This window comes from Eptesicus fuscus, chromosome 6 (genome assembly GCF_027574615.1).
Source record: "Eptesicus fuscus isolate TK198812 chromosome 6, DD_ASM_mEF_20220401, whole genome shotgun sequence".
NCBI lineage: Eukaryota > Metazoa > Chordata > Mammalia > Chiroptera > Vespertilionidae > Eptesicus > Eptesicus fuscus.
In genome coordinates, this window is record NC_072478.1 from 53,220,848 (window position 1) to 53,241,000 (window position 20,153).

The 20,153-nt window shown below is 37.9% G+C and overlaps 1 long non-coding RNA gene across 1 annotated transcript; it reads left to right on the top strand.

Moving 5' to 3' along the window:
- The first annotated feature begins 5,999 nt into the window (after window positions 1–5,999).
- LOC129149462 (uncharacterized) lies at window positions 6,000–19,942 on the top strand. The gene is made up of 4 exons (XR_008556362.1): window positions 6,000–6,083; window positions 18,230–18,310; window positions 18,433–18,525; window positions 19,820–19,942. It is a non-coding gene; the product is annotated as an uncharacterized LOC129149462 (long non-coding RNA).
- The last annotated feature ends 211 nt before the right edge of the window (window positions 19,943–20,153 follow it).

Here is a 20,153-nt window from a genome sequence, read left to right on the forward strand (position 1 = left end):
TTATATTTGTCCCCCTTCATCATGATTTTGTATTCACCCAAATATCCTTCAGCATTTTTCTAGGAGTTCCCTTCCTTTCTCTGCATGCTCTCTCCTGCCCCTCCTTATCAACATCTCTGCCCTATGAATGTAAGGTTAGAAGCTAGATTTACCCTCTTATATTTCTCAAAGCAAATGTAATAATCTTCCTTGCTAGAGCTTCCTTGCCAATATCCTTTCAGAAAGAAATGTTCTAGTTTGAGCTCATAGGTGAGCCATTTCTGAACATTCACTAGTTGACCCATTTTGCCTTCACAGTCATTATGCTACCTTATCATTCATCTTGCTAAACAACATCTGTGGAGAACTTGGGTATGAAAGGCACAATACAAAACAACATTATTCTTTCTAGAAAGATCACTAATTACAATATCAAAGAAAATCAATATCCAGCACCTGAGAATGAAAACAGAAACGATTGGAAAGATTTATTGAGTAGAGAAAACTCTCAGAAACCTTCCTTTAAAAAAAAATAGATAAAAAGCTTTAAGTTCTTTGGCACAATACAATATAACAAACCAGGTCCACCAATTAAATTAAAATTCCCCATTACAAAGCCATAGGTTATTTACTAAAACAGCACAACAGGCTCGACATTATACAGGAAGCTATGACTCAGGTATATGTTTCCCGAATAATAGAGATGAGAGAGAAATCTGTGTTGGTGCCATTGGTTAGCTCACAACTGTGTTTAATAATGGGTGTGTTTGGCATATCAGATGTGGTAAGTAAGACAAATTCAGGGAGTCTGATTTAACTGTGGTTTAAGGCCAGCCAGAGGCAACAGAGAGAATGACGTATGGGAAATATCTATTTTATTGGAGTTTCAGAGTCTAGGGGAAATGTTATGTTATAGAATCTATACTAATCTAAAGAAACTTTTTAGTCACAAAGCAACACATTTTCTTTCTCATAATTTCACATTAAAATAATGGTAATTTGCTCAGAAAAGGAAGAAAGACAGAAAGATTCAAGGGAAGAAGTGGGGCAGGAGAACAAAAATGGGAAGAAGGAAGGGTAGAGAAGGAGTGCATTGGTTTTCTTCTTTTAGGAACTTTGTTCACTTAGCCACTATGAAGTAGCCCCTTCAATATTAAGAACATGTTAGGGAATGTTCAGACTGGATTCTAAGTTTGATTTGTAGAATATGGTCTTTAAAAGTAAAGTTTTACATTATAGAACATTCAATAACTTGAATTATAATAGTAATTTCATAATAGAGATTCTAGGATGCCTTACTCTATTGATAGTTAAGACTCATGGACATTTAATTATATTAGTTATACATATTGAAATATTTATTTCTAATTTCTTGAAAAGTCTATCTTTCTTTGTAGTTAGAATACCTCCCCAACCCCAACATTTTCTTCTCACTTTAAAAAAAATCTATTGATCACTTTAGCAAGATTCAGTTCTGTTCTCACCTTAGTGCTTTATCACAAATTATCATAGTGCTGGCAGGTGTGCTCAGTGGTTAGAGCATCAGTTCACACACTGAAGGGCCATGAGTCCAATTCCTGGTCAAGGGCATGTACCTGGGTTGCAGGTTTGATCCCCAACCCTTGTAGGGGTGCAATGCTGGAGGCAACCAATGGATGTGTCTTTCTCACATCTATGTTTCTCTCTCTTTCCTTCTCTTTCTACTTCTTCCCTCCCTTGCACCCTCTCTAAAAGTCAATAGAAAAAATAACCTTGGGTAAAGATTAACAAAAAAATTTTCATAATTTCTATCAGATTATACTTTGCTATTCTCTGTTCCCTTATCTAGTTGAAAAGAAAAAAAAATTGTACCTTTTAAAAATTGTTGTACACTCAGTTTTTCCTGTTTTCTTGTCAAGAAGTGTGTGCTTCTATTGCTGCATCTTGGTCTATGAGGATGCTCAGCTTTATATCTTCTTGGTATAAACAGTGATTCTATACTTTCCCCTTCTACTTTCAGGCAGACATAATCTAATCTGTGTTATGTGACAAGACCAATTAGTCTCGCCCACTCTCCAGCCTTCTTTCCCTCCCCTCTCAGCTGCTACCCTCTTGGCACTCCATCTCTTTTAGGAAGTAGGGATGGGAGCCAAATCTCCACACTGCATTCATTAGATGAATATGCAGGTCCAGATTGCATAAATGTGCTCACATCCTCAAGTAGAACTCAGACTCAAGACTTCTTCGGACTCTTTTTTCTCTCATTGTTTTATGTTTGTCAGAAGCTCTCTGACTACAAAACTTCCTAACTGGCCAGAAAGGAAAGATGTATTGATAAGATGAGGGCAAATAGGCATCCCAGAACTGGACTGAACAAAACAAATGCAGAGAATGCCATTCCTTCTTTTGGATGTTATTTTCATGCAGCAACCTGCTTGCTTCTGACACGTATAGGTGAATCCATGCCTGCAGAGTCCAGATGATAGATGGTCAAGGCATGCCATTTATAATTCATGTCCAGAGCATTCACATTGCAACCAGTTGAGTCAACTGAAATCCAAATGGGACCCTGAGGACAAGACATGGAGACCCTGAACAGCTGGTGGTATACAATTGTGATTAATCTATTTTCATGCAGACAGACGGTAGTCACCATAGTGAGGGATGGCTGGTACCAGGAACACTTGACCTGTTAGATGTTGAGGGACCAAAGAAAGAAAACACTTAAGATTGCTTCATTTTGTTTCTGTTATCGGAAGTAGTTTTTAAATTTTTAAAGTCTGTATCATTATTTTCAATATCGTAACTGCTAACGGAGGGATGAACATTTGAAAACGAGCTGTTTGGTAGCTGGCAGCTTAAGTTTCAAAACTGCAAATATTATCTCATGTTACCTGATAGAAATATCATAAGTAACACTCTGGGTCAATTGCTAAAATCAATATTGGATGTTATTATTTTTAAAATTTCACTGTGTCCAGTAATACAACCTGAGACCCATTACAATTATGCTTACTAATAAGTGTTCATTTAGTGAATAAGATTAGTGACCTCCAGTTGTCTTAAAAAAACATATTCCCTTAACTCAATTGAAAGTTCCCTCATTTATGCATAATTGTGAGAGTGAGACAGAAGAGATAGAGGAAGGAACAGAAAAATAAAGCAAATGTCAAAGCCTTCACAACAATTTCTCCTTTCCAGGAATTTGAGATAACACCATTACATATTTTTCTGTCAGTTTGCCCCTTACTGCAAATTCCTGCAGAGTTCATTGCCATCTGCTGCTAAGCCATCACCTGCAGGAAGCCCAAAGATACTTAATATGGGTTCTCAGCCCATGTCCTGACAACTGAGGAAATCTTGGCAATGACTTGATTCTGTGTTCTCACCTCCCCTGAACAGCAGACTTGGATCACTGATATGATTCATTAGGTGGAAATTCCCATTACTATTGACAGGAAAATGAAGACGATTAAGGGGAATACTGTGACCCATTTAGATGTGGCCTGAGAGTACCAACATGGCTCCTTGGACGCTCAGGCCGTTCTCATGAAAACATTTCAAAGAGCTGCCTCTTTTTCTAATACACCTGGACAGTAGCAACAAGGGTCAGAACTATTTTCTTTCTATTCTGTGGGTGTTAATGTTCTGTTGCTCACGTTTTAATTTAGTCAGTTCTCAATACTACCTGTGCAGTAAAGTGTGCCTATCATCCCCGCATAGTGTCCATCAAGGTTAGCAGTCTGCCGAGGAGGAAGTGCTGCCGAAAGCCCTCCTACATTAGCTCGCCATTTCTCAGCATCCTCCACACTGAGACTTACACAGAATTACAGGAGCTGCTGAAGCCAGCTGGATCCTCTGTCTTCCCTTGACTTCTGGCCAGGCTCCATTCATATCACTGCTACCAGAAGACTTTTAAAAAGGCACAAAAAACTCATAGGTTTTAGAAGTGTATAAAATTGGGATAGAAAAAATATACTTGAGATATTATCATCAACTAGTGCCTAGGAAGCTTCTAACTTAGGTCAAATACATCAAGGCAAAGCACATCAAGAAAAACAAAAATGTATACAGCCTGGTCTTTGCCTTCATGGAAGGTTCTATAGTTGGTGAATTGGAAAAATAATCTAAATGCATCATGTATTTGAGCTTCGGTGGAAGAGAACACAAGTCTAGAGGCCTTAGAGAATTGCATTGCTCACATGAGGGTACAAAAAATGAGTCTTTTTGGAAGGTTATCATCCACTTTTATTAAGGCTCTTAAAAATGTTCATGCTTTTTGACCAACAATCCCAACTCTAAGAAGTAAATAATGTATGATATACAGAAAGAATTATATTATATTATATTATGTATATTATATACCATAGCACATATATTATGTATATTATATACCATAGCATTAAAACACTCTTTTATTAAAATAATAAGTGTTTTAATAAAAAATATCAAGAAATTAAATGTCAAATATTAACGTAAGCATTAGATTATGGCTATCCAAATATATTTGCACATATGTCTAGCCTAAATTTTGCATCAGACATACAAAATTATGAACTTAAATCATTAGATAATCTTACATAGCATGGTTTTAAATGATCCCCATTTTAGGACCTGGCTTTGGGTGAGGCAAAAGAAGTGCCTTAATAGCAAAATGTAAGGAGGCACTCATTCTCAGGGGCCTGCAAGAGTAATATCCACCCTTGCACAGCCATGAGAGCCTCATCCTAGTCCAGTCCTCACCTGATACCCTATACATGCTCCATAATGCACGTAATCGGTGCTCTCTGGTTGGACAGCTAGGTTGTTTTTAATGTTTTACTGTTCTAAATAACAGTCTGGCGGTCATGGACATGCAACATTATAGACATGTTTGATTTTATCATTGGAATCAATATGGAGTGGTGGGATTTCTTCCTAAAAGGTTTAAGGATTTTATCTACATTAATGTATTTCTTCCAGAAAGTTGATAGGCCCCTATTTTGTTTTTTTTTTAGTAGTATTTGAGAATTTTCATACATGTTTTGCTACCCATTTTAATCTCTGCAATATGATAGACCCCAAAAATCTGGTTGTTTCTATTTTCATTAGTTAGCATTAGTAGTATTAAATATTTTAATACTTTATACGCCGTTGTATTTCATGTATGTGTATTACTTATTTGTCTATTAGCATTTTTTTCATTAAAGAGTTACAAGTTTCTCATAAATCAATGCTTTATACTCTGCCTCTCAACTATGTTATTTTTTTGTTATCTATATGTATCTGGCATGTTTTGCTATGCTAAGTAAAAAATAGTTAAAAATAGTTATAATTGACACTTTTTTAATGTGGCCTTTGTCCCAGGAACTGTTAAGTCTTTATAATTATTTACACATTTAATCCTCATAAAAGGTATATTTGTTCAATTATTATTCTTATTTTACAGTGGATGAAACTGAGATACAGAAAGGTTTAGAGGCAAAGTAACATGCCATTCAGCTACTTAGGAGTGGGTCAGACTTCTTACCCAGGAAGTCAGGCGCTTGGCTCTAAACTCTTAAATGCTTCCCTACACTGACACTTATGACAGGCTAGATGGTAATAATATTCAAAGCAAATCTATTGACCATTTATTTTTTTACTATATGTAATATTATGCTAGTTCTCTTATTTTAGGGTTTTCTGAAGTTAAGTTAAAGATAAATTATATAATAAATGATAGTTGATATATCAGACATTGATGGTATTTGATCAACTAATGTTTAAAAAAATTTAGTGCCTCCATCATATTCAGGAATGATTTAAGAGTCAAATACCAAAAACTGAAATAATTTATATTTTTCTAGAAAAGCCTATCTTTTATCAACATTATCACTTAGTTAAATATAGTACCATACTTTCTTATAATCATTTGTGACATCTTTTTCTCTGTTATATACCATTCTTAATTTCTGATTTTCTTTCTATATGTTTATTTTTCATCCAGGTTATCCAGCTATTATTTCTTCCTTAAAAATATTTCAACTAATTAACCCTTGGATTATTACTGGCTGACCTGTCCTTGCTTGCTTGAAAGATCATTATGTATTGCTAAATAAATCCTGGCTCCTTTTTATTCTGTAGCCTGCTACAGAGTTGTACAGGTAAGATGCAGAGCAATTATAAATCAACATCTGCAACTTAGAGCATCTGTGTGTGTTCAAAGACAATTCTCCAGAGGTCTCCTTCATTTCTGCACATACTGTGAGCAGAGGCACAATGGCCTTTGTCTTGCACTATCTTTTCAAGGATATTGTAGAACAAACAGCCTTGGAAGGTAGAGATACTGTCTCCCTCTAGAGTAGAGACAGATTTGTTTACTGTCTAGCATAATAAAGATAATATCTCACTATGGCACAAAGGCCAGACAGGTTTGTGTGTAGTCCATTATAAAATATTTGAGTTCTGCCTTAGGTATCCTCAGCTGGGATGCAAATGCACTGTGTATACAGCATCCACCTGGTCCACTCCACGTCACCCCCTAGGATATGGGATCAAGAGGAACTGATGCAAATATGATACTTATAAAGCCCTTTGTCTCTGACCCATAGGTTTTGTGTCTTCTGCCAGCTTCATGAAATTGTAGTAGAACAACTTGTTAGTTTTAAAGTGTGGTAAATAAGATCTCACACCCGACATAGTTTTTGATGCTGATTTTTAATTTTATGCTTATATTAGCAGCCCGTTTGCACGAAGATTCGTGCAATAGACCTTCATTCACCTGGCTGCCTGCACCAGTTTTCTGCCGGCACCGGGGACCCAGGCCTTGGCTGTGGCCACCGCCTTCTGCCTTCTTTCAGGGTCGGGGCTTAGTCCCGGGCAGCGGCCTTGGGCTCGGCTGCACCCCAGCCTCCCTCCTACAGATCGCAGGAGCCGACCCCCGGTGGTTGCCTGCGATCCGTGCAGGCTCCCCGCTGGTGCCCAAGGCCGGGAAAGCCTCCTCCTGAGGCTTTCCCGGCCTTGGGCTCGGCCACACCCAGCGTCCCTGCGATGGTTTCCTGGTGGGCGTGGCTGGTGGGCGTGGCTTGTGGGTGTAGCAAAGGTACAGTCAATTTGCATATTACTCTATTATTAGGTAGGATTGAAATATTTCTTTCTCTATTATGTCTTAATGCATGTGGATATCTGTCCTACTTTGTAATCTGTGATCACTCATTGATCCTCAGCTCCAGTTCTTTGTAGGTTTACAAACTTCTCTTAACTTAGCTATGTCCATGGGCTCCCAAAGTGATGTTCATGTATCCATGATGGACTTCACTTGACAGCATACCATCCCAGCTGTCAAGATTAGGTAAAAAAATTCATCCTCAGCTTTAGTTATATTGAAATATGAATATCTATTTCTTTGTGTTGCCCCATAGAATCTCTAAAATTAATTTTGATTTGTCCACATATCCAATATTTTTTTTTCTCTAATTCTCACCTGAGAATAGATTTTAATTGATTTTAGAGGGGGTAGGGAGAGAGAGAGAAACATTGATGTGAGAGAGAAACATCGAATGGTTGCCTCCCTGTGGGTATGTGCCCTGACCAGAATTGAACCTGAGATCTTTGGGTATAAAGGATGACGTTCTAACTAACTGAGCTACACAGGCCAGGGCCACATATCCAATATTTTAAATCAGACAATCTCAAACATAATTCATTAAGATCTATAAGGCAGTTTTGAGTGATATAATAGAATGAATTTTATTTATAGATTCTTACCATTTTTGCTTATATTTCTTCACTTCTATATAGATCATTATTAATCCCTTCTATTTTTTCTTACATTAGAACTATTTAGTTATTTTCTTTATTGCATATCTACACTCCTCCTTATTTTAATCATAGTACGTTCTTATGTAAATTTGCTTTAAATTTTAGCTTTGGTCAGGGTCCATGGGTTTTAATATGCAGTGTTTTCACTATCATTCCTACGTATTTGAAACATTCAGTTTGAATGTATTTAATAACCCACAGTTTATTCACAAGAGTATTTAATTTCCAAGTGTTTCATCAACATCAAGGGCAAAATGGTATTCATGGTCTTGCTGTGATGCAAGATGGAAATATAATATACTTTAACTTCTCACCCAAATCCTGATTTATTTATATATTTTATTCTAGTTATAGTTTTCAAATGTTTTACAAAGTCACATATTTTATTTTTCAAAATTAACATTATCACTTTTGCAACCATATATAAAATAATTATTCAAACTTTAAAAAATGCATCCAGGACACACCTGCAGTCAATTATATTATGACTTTCCTATTCTTTAAATCTATTATTTCAGCATTCAGAGCCAAACAGAGCTGAGTTTAAATCTTGGCTCAATATCCACTTACTTTCTGTTTCCTTGTATAAGTCGTAGGCACTCTCCAAAAGAGGAGCATGGTCCCGGCAGTCTTTTTCACAGTGGCTAATGGCACCACTGTAGCCTGGGAGAGGACACTCATTGCTCACCCATGCCTTTTCAAGAACAGACCTGCTGCGTGAAGGAGAAGCCCGTATGCTGTGTGTAAACGCAAATGACCTTGGACAGACCCTCTTGGTTTCCCACAAATGTCCTTAATCCACAACTGCCTTTTATGGATTGGCAGAGCCCTTCTCCCCCTTTGTCCTATATCTCACCTTTACTGCCAAACCTCTGCTTTCCAGAATAGATGGTATTTATTGGGCCCTTGAGCTCTTCTACTTGGATGCCATGAGGCTACTCTATCTCATAGGGAAGTGAGTTGCAATATGCCTCTGAGTGTCTCTTCTCAATATGCTTTTATGGCTGCTATTTCTATCAGGAAAATCTTTAAAATTCCACTGTGAGGATGATATTTTTCCCAAGTCTTTTCTGGCCAGAGACTTCTCACCACCTCCATGTTACACACTCTCAGTCATTTTCATCATCCGCTAAAGAACAGTTATACGCTTGTACACAAAGAGTGAACTCCTTATAAAGAAAAAGGACAACATACATATTTTCTAGGTAATAATATTAGTTGCCACTAGATACTGAGCACAGTGCAAAGTGCTCTGTATGCATTATGGGGAGAGGAACCCAAAACTACCAGCAGGTATGTACATCTGTTATTTGTATTTGACAGATAGAGTAACTCAAGTATTGGGAAATGATGTATTTGCTCAAAGCCACGTAGATACTAACTGACAGATCCAGATAATTGAAGCAATAAATGGCAAGAATCAAATGAGTGGGAAAGACAGCACCACAGAGATTTGGGAGGGAAGGAGCTCACTGCGCAGTTGAGTGATGTAGGAAAGGAAGTGGACCTAAAATTGCTCAAACAAGGGCTATGTTTGGAATCAAGACATGAGAGATGTTTGGACCTGTTGACTAGACAGAGGGATAGGAAGTTAGCTAACAGCTACCTTAGTGTCTGTCCTAAAGGAATTTGGGATCTAGTACCAGCAATTTGCTGAAAGTCCATGGGGGAAAGAAGTTTGCTTCCAGAATCTGAAATAAGTAATGGACAAAGAATAAAGCAAGAGATGAAAGATGATATGTCTTCATATCACTAGGCAACTTGGCCATTTCTGCTCTTATGTAAAACCATAGCCATTCTCTAAAGACCCTCAAAAGTGAATGAGAAAAATATGTTACATTCAGGTGTTTATGTCATCCCACTGTTAAAATGAAACTGTTTCTATGATATTTCATTAGTCTGCTTCTTAAGGATGAAAAACTAGGAAGACTTCACTGTTTTATTAAGACTCCAGACTAGTAAGGCAGTTGTGGTCAACAGCAAAGTCTTGCAGAGATGCAGATAAAACTAGGCAATCTTATTAATAGATGTTTTTAAATTGGATTTCTCTTCTTTATCATATTTTACTTAATTTTTCATGGTTAATTCTCTCACACATATACAGCAAAAACATTTGTTGCTTATCAGCTTAGTCATGTGAAGAAAAATGGGATGGGTGGTCTTGTTGGGAAAGAAAAGTGGTGACGGTCTCAAATACAAAGAAGAAAATATGTAAGTGGTCAAAATGTGGCCGGCAGGGTGTAAAGATCTTTGGAACTTTTTTTCAAAGCTTTAGGAAGCTATCTCTATATTCACAATGTTGTTTCTGTCTTGTCAGCATTTTTCCTTTATTTGTGTCAGACTTTATGACATATCTAAGAATAATAAATAATTTATAAGATGCAATAATGGTCTGGTACATTTCTGGCAGATTTAAAAAAAATTCTTTTTCAATAACTCACTTGATAAACTCTCGAGTTCTTTTTTTTCTAGAACATTTCATACAACAATGCTTTGTTTTAAGGATTGTCTATCAATGAGTTGCAAAGCATTCATTATGCATTCAAGCTTGCTTTTTGTCAATTCCTTTCTAGCCTCCTTTTATTTTTCCCGTTTAAGTGGTATTTCTCTGGGTGTAATCTCATTCTTTGGGATGTAAAATGAAATCATGCTGGAAAAAATTAACTCTTTATATTCACAAGGACAATTGCAGTCTTTTGTAGCAATGATCAAGCATCAAAAACCAATTCCACTTAATACACATTCTTTAACATTTGCCTACTCAGCCCTATCAAGACACATGTACATACATACATAGTGGTTAGCTTGCTCTGCTAAGAAAGAATAAAAATAAACAACAGCATTTTCCATATATATATTCCTAAGAAATAATAAGGTCTTCTTGTCCCATCAGAGACTTTCTGAGTATATCTCTATCTCTACCTTTATCTCTCTATCTCCATATGACTTGAATAGCTGCCCTAGCCATTATCCAAAATTAATGTACTGTGTGATTTTTCCTCTGTTCACTTTTATAAACCTTATGTATTATCCCAAAGTAAGTGGCAAGGGATCAAATAAGTTTCTTTATTCTTGATTATTTCTTGCCGTATAGTCTGGGTAGCCTAATCTGTTGTCCTTTGTGATCACGGTTAAGCTCATGTCATGCTGTCAGCACATCTAGCACCAGGGAATGTGTTTCTAGAAGTAGAATTCTAGGTGCACCATGTGATGCACTGTTTTTGTTTTTTCCTGGACCTCTGTGCATCAAGAATTTAATTTGCAAACTGGTCAATGTTTGGTTTAGCTATGGACCCAAGATTTTACATATCCAGAATAACCAGTCTTTGTTATGAATGAGAAGGCTCAGGCAAACATGAATGAAAAGAGACAGGATAGCAGGGCTTATTAAGTGATGCAAGTATATTAAAAAATGGCCATTAATCAGTGTGATAGTAGGAGCATGGGAGGCTAACAGATTCAGATCTGAGAAAAAAGGAATGCAGGAAGAACAGTGAGAAGGTGGCTAGGTCTCTTTTAAATAATTCCTGAGTTTCTCAGAAATCAGTATGTATTCAAGTCATAGGAAATACCTACTAGTTTTATTCCAGAAATGAAATGCATTAAGCAAAGAAGTCTGTACCTCTCTGGGAAGATGGAGAGTTCCCCTCACTCTCAGCCATGCACTCTCTCCTGGACACATGTAAACCCAATATCTGATCCCTAAGTTAGAAATTTTGACCTGTATTATAGTTCCCCAAACCAAAGATAGCATTTATTCTAAGATGTGCCATTGATGGATAACTGCTTTTTTACACATACAAAACATCAACAATAACATTAAACATCACATAAAATCTAAAAGGTATTCTGATTTCAGAAACATTATAATTAAAAAGCATGCTTCTAATCATCCCGTACACCGAAAGGTCACAGGTTCAATTCCAATCAGAGCATATACTTAGGTTTCAGTTTTGATCTTCGGTTGGGGTGCATGTGGGAGGCAACCTATCAATGATTCTCACATTGATGTCTCTCTTCCTCTCTCTCTCTCTCTCTCTCAAATTAAAAAAAATAGCATGTCCTCCAGTGAGAATTAAAGAACAGAAAAGCATGTGTCTGCTTCTAAGAATCAAGAATCAGTTGTTAGTCTCCAGATACAGAAATTTAACTTGAATGTCCCTATATTAATGACATAAATACTTATTCATTCATATGGGCATGCATGCATGCATTGAAACCCTCCTATAGATAAACCATTCTCTAAGTGTTGGGAGTATTTTAAAAATAAATCAAACTTGATCTCCTGTCCTCAAATACCTTATGGCTTAAAAGAGGATAAAATACATTATGTTCAATTAAGTACATTTCAAAGTGCAGATGATAAGTACCCCAAGCACGGTTGAGGAAAAAAAAAATTGAGAAATGCATGCTATGTTTGGGGTACTTATCTCAAGAAGCCATTGCTTCTAGTTTGGCTGACGATGGGAAGGAAATGGATAAGGAAAATCTTCCTAGAGAAGGAGAAAATCTTCCTCCTATATCTTGAATAAAGAGTAGAATTTTCTACACCACTTTTTCACTATAATGATTCAAATTATCTTTAAAAACTAATTTCATCAAATTGTGAAGCACATGTTTTCAGCCTGAACGTCACCGAATTTATCAAGAGACTGCTCATGGTTTATACTTGTGTTGTCAGGCACTGGGCTTCATGTTTATCATTCTAGCTTATTATTAGACCAGCATTGAACTGGCATTCTTTAAACTCACATTTACCGAGCACCTGCGTGAGCTAATGCGGTGTTCACTAGGTAAGTGCTGTGTGATGAAATCTAGGATATTACTCCTCCTTGAAAAAAAAAAGTAACTTTGTCTAGCAATTTTGATTGTGAGTTAAAAGTTAAGTAGTAACACAAAATAGCATGCACTAATAAGAACTAGGAGAAATGAGGAAAATAGTAAATGTTGCAGGAAGAGAAAGAAAAGTTTCTGGGAAACAGTGTCTCATAGACTGCATCTTATAAAAAAAAAAAGGAAAGAGTTAAAATGGAAAGGGGAATCAGGACCTCCTGGAAGGAGACATGGAAAAATCTAAAGCACAATGAAAATCCTCTCCTCTGTGCTTTAGATTTTTCTATGTCTCCTTCCAGGATTTTCATTGTTTGGGGATCAGTAAGTTGATTGGCTGGGTTGGAGACATGTTGATGCAGAAACATAGTGAGAGAATTGAATAAAGGTCAACAATTTTGCATTAAGCAGTTGGTGTTTGTCAGGAATAGTGCTAGACCCTAGAGATATAAAAACTATGAAGACACTACTTTGTTCTTTAACCTTCAATCTATTGGGAATGACTGAACATCAGTAGAAACAAAAAATATCTTAATTAGTAAAAGAAGTATAAGGAGGTTACCCCATTGTCAAAGAGGGCCGTTGAAGGTCTTGGATTGAGAGAGATGTTTCAAAGCAATATTAATGGGAATGCTAGATGAAAGGAAAAAGCTAGGAAGCCAATGCAAAATTTGTTTGCAATGTTTCTTTTCTTATCCATTAGACATGAACATTAATGTATGAAAAAGACATCCCACATATAGAATTTTAACTAAATACTATCTTTAAGCTAAGCAGTAAGTTTAATGGTCTGTTTTCAGCAGATAACTATTATTTATGAACCACCATGAGTAAAGCTTACTCTTGGGGGATACATTTTCCATATTTTTGGCTGACATTTCTAGGTCCCTGAGCTGATCTTATTAGCTTGGTGATTTTAATCTCTGCCTTTTAAAAATGAAGGTCCTTGGCTCAGAATTTCTTCACTTGATTTATACTTTCCTTATCCTTTTCATCATCCTGCTATCTCCCCAGCGATATTAAAGAGTGATTATTGAACTTGATCAACACCGCAGGCTTCCTTTTGATTTAACAGTTGAATATACTCAGGTTTTAGTGATCAGTTTAAAATTCCTTATAAACTGTATTTATGTGCTGAGCTCTTGAAACAGAATAAACAAATTCTTAACCTTCAGAAGAGATTGATGCCACTGTATTTTCTGTCACTTTAGGCAATATTACTTCTAGTGCTTATCAGCACAGCCGTTGCCCAACTGAAGTTCATTTAGGGTCTGAATCGAGGCGCTGGATATGGCATTGTCAGTACTTTTCTGTGTTCCATATTTCTAGTTTACAAATAAACTGACATTTATATTAATCAGCTCTCTAGAGCAAACATAGCTGAAGAAGGGCTAATATATCATCCCAAAATTGCTACCTAAATTCTCATTCCAAAATCTTTATTGCTGCTCATGATAAATGGCATAAAGCTAAAGGGAAATTTTGGATTTTTAGTAGTCTGGTAACTGTAGGGAAGAAAATGTTCTGCATTTTGAGATACATTATGAAATATATTTTAAATGGTTTTGATGAACCAATAAAGATTAAACATTATAAAATGCATATTTACCATTCCCCCTTCACCCCTCCCCCCAGGAAATTACTTTAGAGGAATACAACATTAATAAGTCTCAGTTTTCCTCCTGGAATTTAGGACTCACTGACCATATTTAAGAATATATGAAACTATAGAGAAATGACCAAGATATTTACTGACAGCATCAATATCAATCAGCTTAAGTAGGCTTTTTAAAAAAAATGGCCTAAATTTCAATAGTCTCATACAGGTGAAATATCACAGCCACAAGATTAAAAAAATATATATCTTCTGGCAGAGTCTGAGAAATGTTGGCTTAGACCTACATATCATAATGAAGGTAAGACATACAGTAGACTGGTCTTCAATCTTGTATAGCACTGATACTAGGGACTGTCTAATGATGTTAAAGCAAGATGCTTAAAGCTGTCCATCAGTCTCTGAAATATCACCATACTTAAATTTCAAAGTCATACTCCATATATCACTGGAACAGATATTAGAGTTGAAAAGATCTCATTAATATGAATGGCATAAGTCATCTAGATGCCCAATAAGAGATGCCGCCTTAAGTATCATTCTTTGATTAACTCTGAAAACACACACACACACACACACACACACACACACACACACACACACACAAAACATCTACTAGCAGGAAGTGAAGGGCCACCTGAAGGTAATGTTTCTAGTGAGTAGAAAGATATAAAGGGTAAATCCCAAGACAGGGCAGCAGAGGAAAACACAGAGGCAACAAGATGGAGTTGCATACGTGTAAATACAAGTTCTGGATAGAAAACAAGAAAAAAATATGTACCAAATTTTAGGAATGCCCAGCTACTTCCACCAAGTTTTTCTGAGTCTTCCTCCAGATTCTACTAGGGGCTGGCTTGGGACTACTACTTTATGAAATACCACCTAATTCAAAAGTTCATTTTCTGCTAAAACTAAGGCTTCATTGTAGATTCAGCTGAAACTGCCTCATTTTATTCTAAGCAGAGTGAAACAATCATCATGAAGAAAACACACTGATTAGAGATAGAGAGGCTTTATTTGGGCTTCAGCAATATCATTTTTTAGCTTTGTGAGTTTGAGGAATTTCTTTTGTTTTATTATTTTTTTAAATAAATCTTTATTGTTCAGATTATTACAGTTGTTCCTCTTTTTTCCCCCCATAGCTCCCCTCCTCCTGGATCCCACCCCACCCTCTGCCTTTACCCCGCCCCCGCACCCCCCCCACACAGTCCTCATCCATAGGTGTACAATTTTTGTCCAGAGTCTTCCCACACCCCCCATACCCCCTTCCCCCTGAGAATTGTCAGTCCACTCCCTTTCTTATGCCCCTGATTCTATTATATTCACCAGTTTATTCTGTTCCTCAGATTTTTTATTCACTTGATTTTTAGATTCACTTGTTGATAGATATGTATTTGTTGTTCATAATTTTTATCTTTACCTTTTTCTTCTTCCTCCACTTCTTAAAGAATACCCTTCAGCATTTCATATAATACTGGTTTGGTGGTGATGAACTCCTTTAGCTTTTTCTTATCTGTGAAGCTCTTTATCTGACCTTCAATTCTGAATGATAGCTTTGCTGGGCAGAGTAATCTTGGTTGTAGGTCCTTGCTATTCATCACTTGAATATTTCTTGCCACTCCTTTCTGGCCTGCATTGTTTCTGTTGAGAAATCAGCTGACATTCATATGGGTACTCCCTTGTAGGTAACTAACTGTTTTTCTCTTGCTGCTTTTAATATTCTCTCTTTGTCTTTTGCTCTTGGCATTTTAATTATGATGTGTCTTGGTGTGGTCCTCTTTGGATTCCTTTTGTTTGGGGTTCTGTGTGCTTCCTGGTCTTGTAAGTCTATTTCTTTCACCAGGTAGGGGAAGTTTTCTGTCATTATTTCTTCAAATAGGTTTTCAATATCTTGCTCTCTCTCTTCTTCTGGCACCCCCATAATTCGGATGTTGGTACGCTTGAAGTTGTCCCAGAGGCTTCTTACACTATCTTCATATTTTTGGATTCTTTTTGCTTTTTGCTTTTCCAGTTGGGTGTTTTTTGCTTCTTCGTATTTCAAATCTTTGACTTGATTCTTGCGATCATCTAGTCTGCTGTTGGATCTCTGTATATTATCCTTTATTTCAGTCAGTGTATGCTTAATTTCTAGTTAGTCCTTTTAGATATCCTCGAGGGACTCACTAAATTTATTGGCAGTTTCTAGAAAATTCTTGAAAAACCTTATAACCGTGGTTTTGAACTCTATATCCAGTAGTTTGCTTTCCTCTATTTCTGTCATTTGTGAGATGTTTCTTTGTCTCCGCATTTTTGCTACTTCCCTGAGTTGTTAGAGTGGCTTTGTGTGCTAGGTGTCACACAAATATAGGGCCCAGTGGCTCAGCCTCCCCAGTTAACTGTAGTGGACACTCTTGGTGCATCCCTTTGTGGGCTGTGTGCATAGTCTTGTTGTAGTTAAGCCTTGATTGTTGTTGGTATCCCTGGGAGGAATTGGCCTCCAGGCCAATTGGCTGTGAGGATCAGTTGTGTCTACAATGGGAGAACATCTGTGCTGGAGACACCATTATGGGGCAGGACTCGCTTCAGTGGGGCTTTGGTGCTCACTGAGTCTGCCCCCTGGGTGTGTCCTTTATGGATCTGAGGAGTTGTAATCTAGATGGTCCCACTCTGACCACTGGGTACACTGGCTCTTGGCCAAGGAGGTACAAATTTAGCTCTGCCTGAGGCCACCCAGCAGGAGCTATGGAGAGATCTGCAGATTCCTCTTCTTTGTTTGGGGTTTGGAGATGCCCAGATGAGGCCCAGCTATGAAGCAGTGCAAGCTGCTGTGGGGCCTTGGAAGTTCTGGGGCTCTCTGACCCAGCTGCAGTTTGTTAGTAATCTTATATTGCAAAGATCCAGGCCATTCATATGCAAAAGCCTCTGCACACAGCTGGGGTGGGGTTGTAAATTGGTGGGGCGGGGTCTCAGGGAATCAACAGGGCGGAGCAAACAGCAATGGCTGACCTTTAGCCCTGCCCTAAGAGGTCCCCAGGTCTCAGTCTCCTGCGGTAATCACTGCAAGCACCTCTGAGAAAAAGCTGCCCTCGAGTTCTGCCCAATGCCAGACAGTCCAGTTTCTTCCCGTGTGAGTCTGGGTCCCCAGAGCCTCTCCCGGAACTGGAGTTCAGAGCAGTTGGGAGCTTGTGTCTCCCTCCTGATTGAAAAAGACAACAGCGTCCTCAGTTGCCAACCCTTTCCGCACACGCGCCTCAGTACCTCTGCCTTTACTTCCGCAGCTCCTCTGAGTCTCGGTGTGCTTTTCTCTTTCCTTCTAGTTGAAGAATTTCCACTCAGCCAGCCTTCCTGTGGTTCTGGATGATGTCCGTTTTGTCTTTTAGTTGTAGTTTTAAAGTTGTTGTGCGAGGCAGCAAGTTCAGGTGTTTACCTATGCCGCCATCTTGGTTTCTCTTGAGGAATTTCTACAACCTACTTGGGCCTGCCTTTCCATTAGTTAGAAAGTTATAATATCCATACTCATTTTATGCATTAAGTATGAATAGGACTTTGGAAACTAGTGTTATGCAGACTTATAATTTTCATAATTAAGAATCAGTTTGTTCATACAACAGTTGAGTTTTATTGAGAATATATAAACTATATATTAAGTATACTAATGTAAATAACTAACAAGTAACTTGATCTTCAACTTTGACAAATGTTCCTAAAGATAGAGTATTTGTTTATTTTCCATTGACTTGACATTTCTAGCTATATGTCCTTGCCAATCTCTTTGGAGCCCAGGGACACTGTGTCTGAAATTTATAGTATTTGCCACTAGATGTCACTGTAGAGCAAGTAAACTCAAAGTGCCTGTGCCTCAGGTAGGGAATCTCTTGTGTTCCTTTAGGTATAAGGAAAAATAATCTATGGAAAAATATCCATGATGGCTATTTGCATACTGTACACAATATTTGAAAAAAACAATAAATGTAGAATGCTATTAAAACTAACATGCAAATAACCACTATCTAATGCCATATTTGTGTTTTCTGCATCTTAATCCATTTTCTGTGATTTTTTTAGGGGAGCCAATGTTTCTGTGGCTAGCTCAATGCCCAGTTTCTCAAGCATCTCTACCTTGAGTAACAGTATTCTACGTTCAAGGTGATTTTGAGTTATCCTAATTGAGATTTGTACTATGTACGCTTGTTGAGTTTGTTATTATTGTTGTTTTAATATTAGAGCTACAAATATCTTCCCTGTTTCTTCTTGTCTCTTGCTTTTAGGCTTGCTAGCTACAGTGCTACTCCAAAAGCCTTCAGGAATATAAGTCTGTTCTAAATATTCTTGCAGTGGCAGCAAAGTGGGACCAGCAGGAGGTAGGGAGCATTTCTTTTATTTTTTAAATAAATATTTTTATTGATTTCAGAGAGGAAGGGAGAGGGAGAGAGAGAGAGAAACATCAATGATGAGAGAGAATCATTGATTGGCTGCCTCCTGCACACCCCCTACTGGGGATCAAGCCCAAAACCCAGGGCATTGCCCTTAACAGAACTGAACCCGGGGACCCTTTAGCCCACAGGCTGATGCTCTGTCCACTGAGTCAAACCAGCTAGGGCAGGAACATTTCTTTTAAATAACAACAGCCTCAGCACATTCTTGTGTTTCCCTAAAACTTTAAACCTCTCACCACTCTTACCTTCTAGATCTGACTTTTTGTTCGTAAGATAGTGCCTTGCAGATAGATAGCTGTCTCAGGTAAATTTTAGCTTTCCTTTGTTTCTCCTCTCCTAGCTAACCTCCCTCAGCACTACAGAACCACCGAAGAACAATACAACATAGGATTCTGCTTAGAATGGCAATTATTTCCCTGCTGAGCAGTTTAAGTGATGGTAGGTGACAAGTAGTTACAAAAACCCAGTCAAGAAGGATCAATTAAGTCTTAGGGTCATCTGGAAGTCCATTTTCCCACATTGTCTCCTCCGACCAATCCCCGTGACCAGGAAACAGCTCTTTCCAGACCACCTAGGCTACAGCGGTGTCCCCTCTTTTGGACTCTGTCACAGGCCCCTATGACATGCTGCTTTACTTGGCTTACTGTCCTTAAGATGAGTATGTAGCTTATAGCCTGGTTTCACTTAAGAACCTGTTTGCTGCAAATAGCAGGAAAGTGAGCTTACTTTATTGAGTATTGAAATATAGTTCTATATTTATTTTATTATATAATAAGGGGTCTGGGGCATCAGGGACAGCAGCTCTGCAATCCATTTGGAAAAATCTCTCATGAAGCCAATTTCTCCTACTGGCCCAAAATGAACTGCGATGGCTGGAGCAGCTACCTTGGATTGTAAAGTGGTCTTCAAAAAGGAAGACCACAGCTATTACAGGAAACCAGATTGCACGAGTCTGGTCTCCTAACACACGTGGAGAATCATGTCAACCTCTGGCTCTTCGCCTAGGTTTTATGAGAGAAATAAACTTGCATATTACTGCAGTGGGCTGAATTATGACCCCCCAAAAGATATGTCCACATCCTCACTCCTGGAACCTGTGAATGTAACCTTGTTTGGAGAAGGAGTCTGCAAATGTAATTAAGTTAGGAATCTCAAGATGAGATCATCCTGAATTATCCAGGTGGGCCCTCTATTCAATTATAAGTGTTCTTTTTTGCAGACATTCAGGAGAGACACACAGACAGAAGAGAAGCCTCAGGCACACAGAAAAGAAGGGGCTGTGAAGACAGAGGCAGGAATTGGAGTGATCCAGCTGCAAGGAACTGGGGAAGCCACCAGAAGTTGGAAGAGGTAAGGAAGGCATCTCTATTAGCGCCTCTAGAGGGAGCTCGGCCTTGACAGCACCTTGATTTTGGGCTTCTGGCCCTCACAGCTGTGAGAGAATACCTTTCTGTTGTTTATAGTTACTAAGATTGAGAATTCTGTACAACTGTACTAGGAAACAAACAAATTTGATTAACTGCTATATTTTGAGTTTTCTGTCACTCATAAGG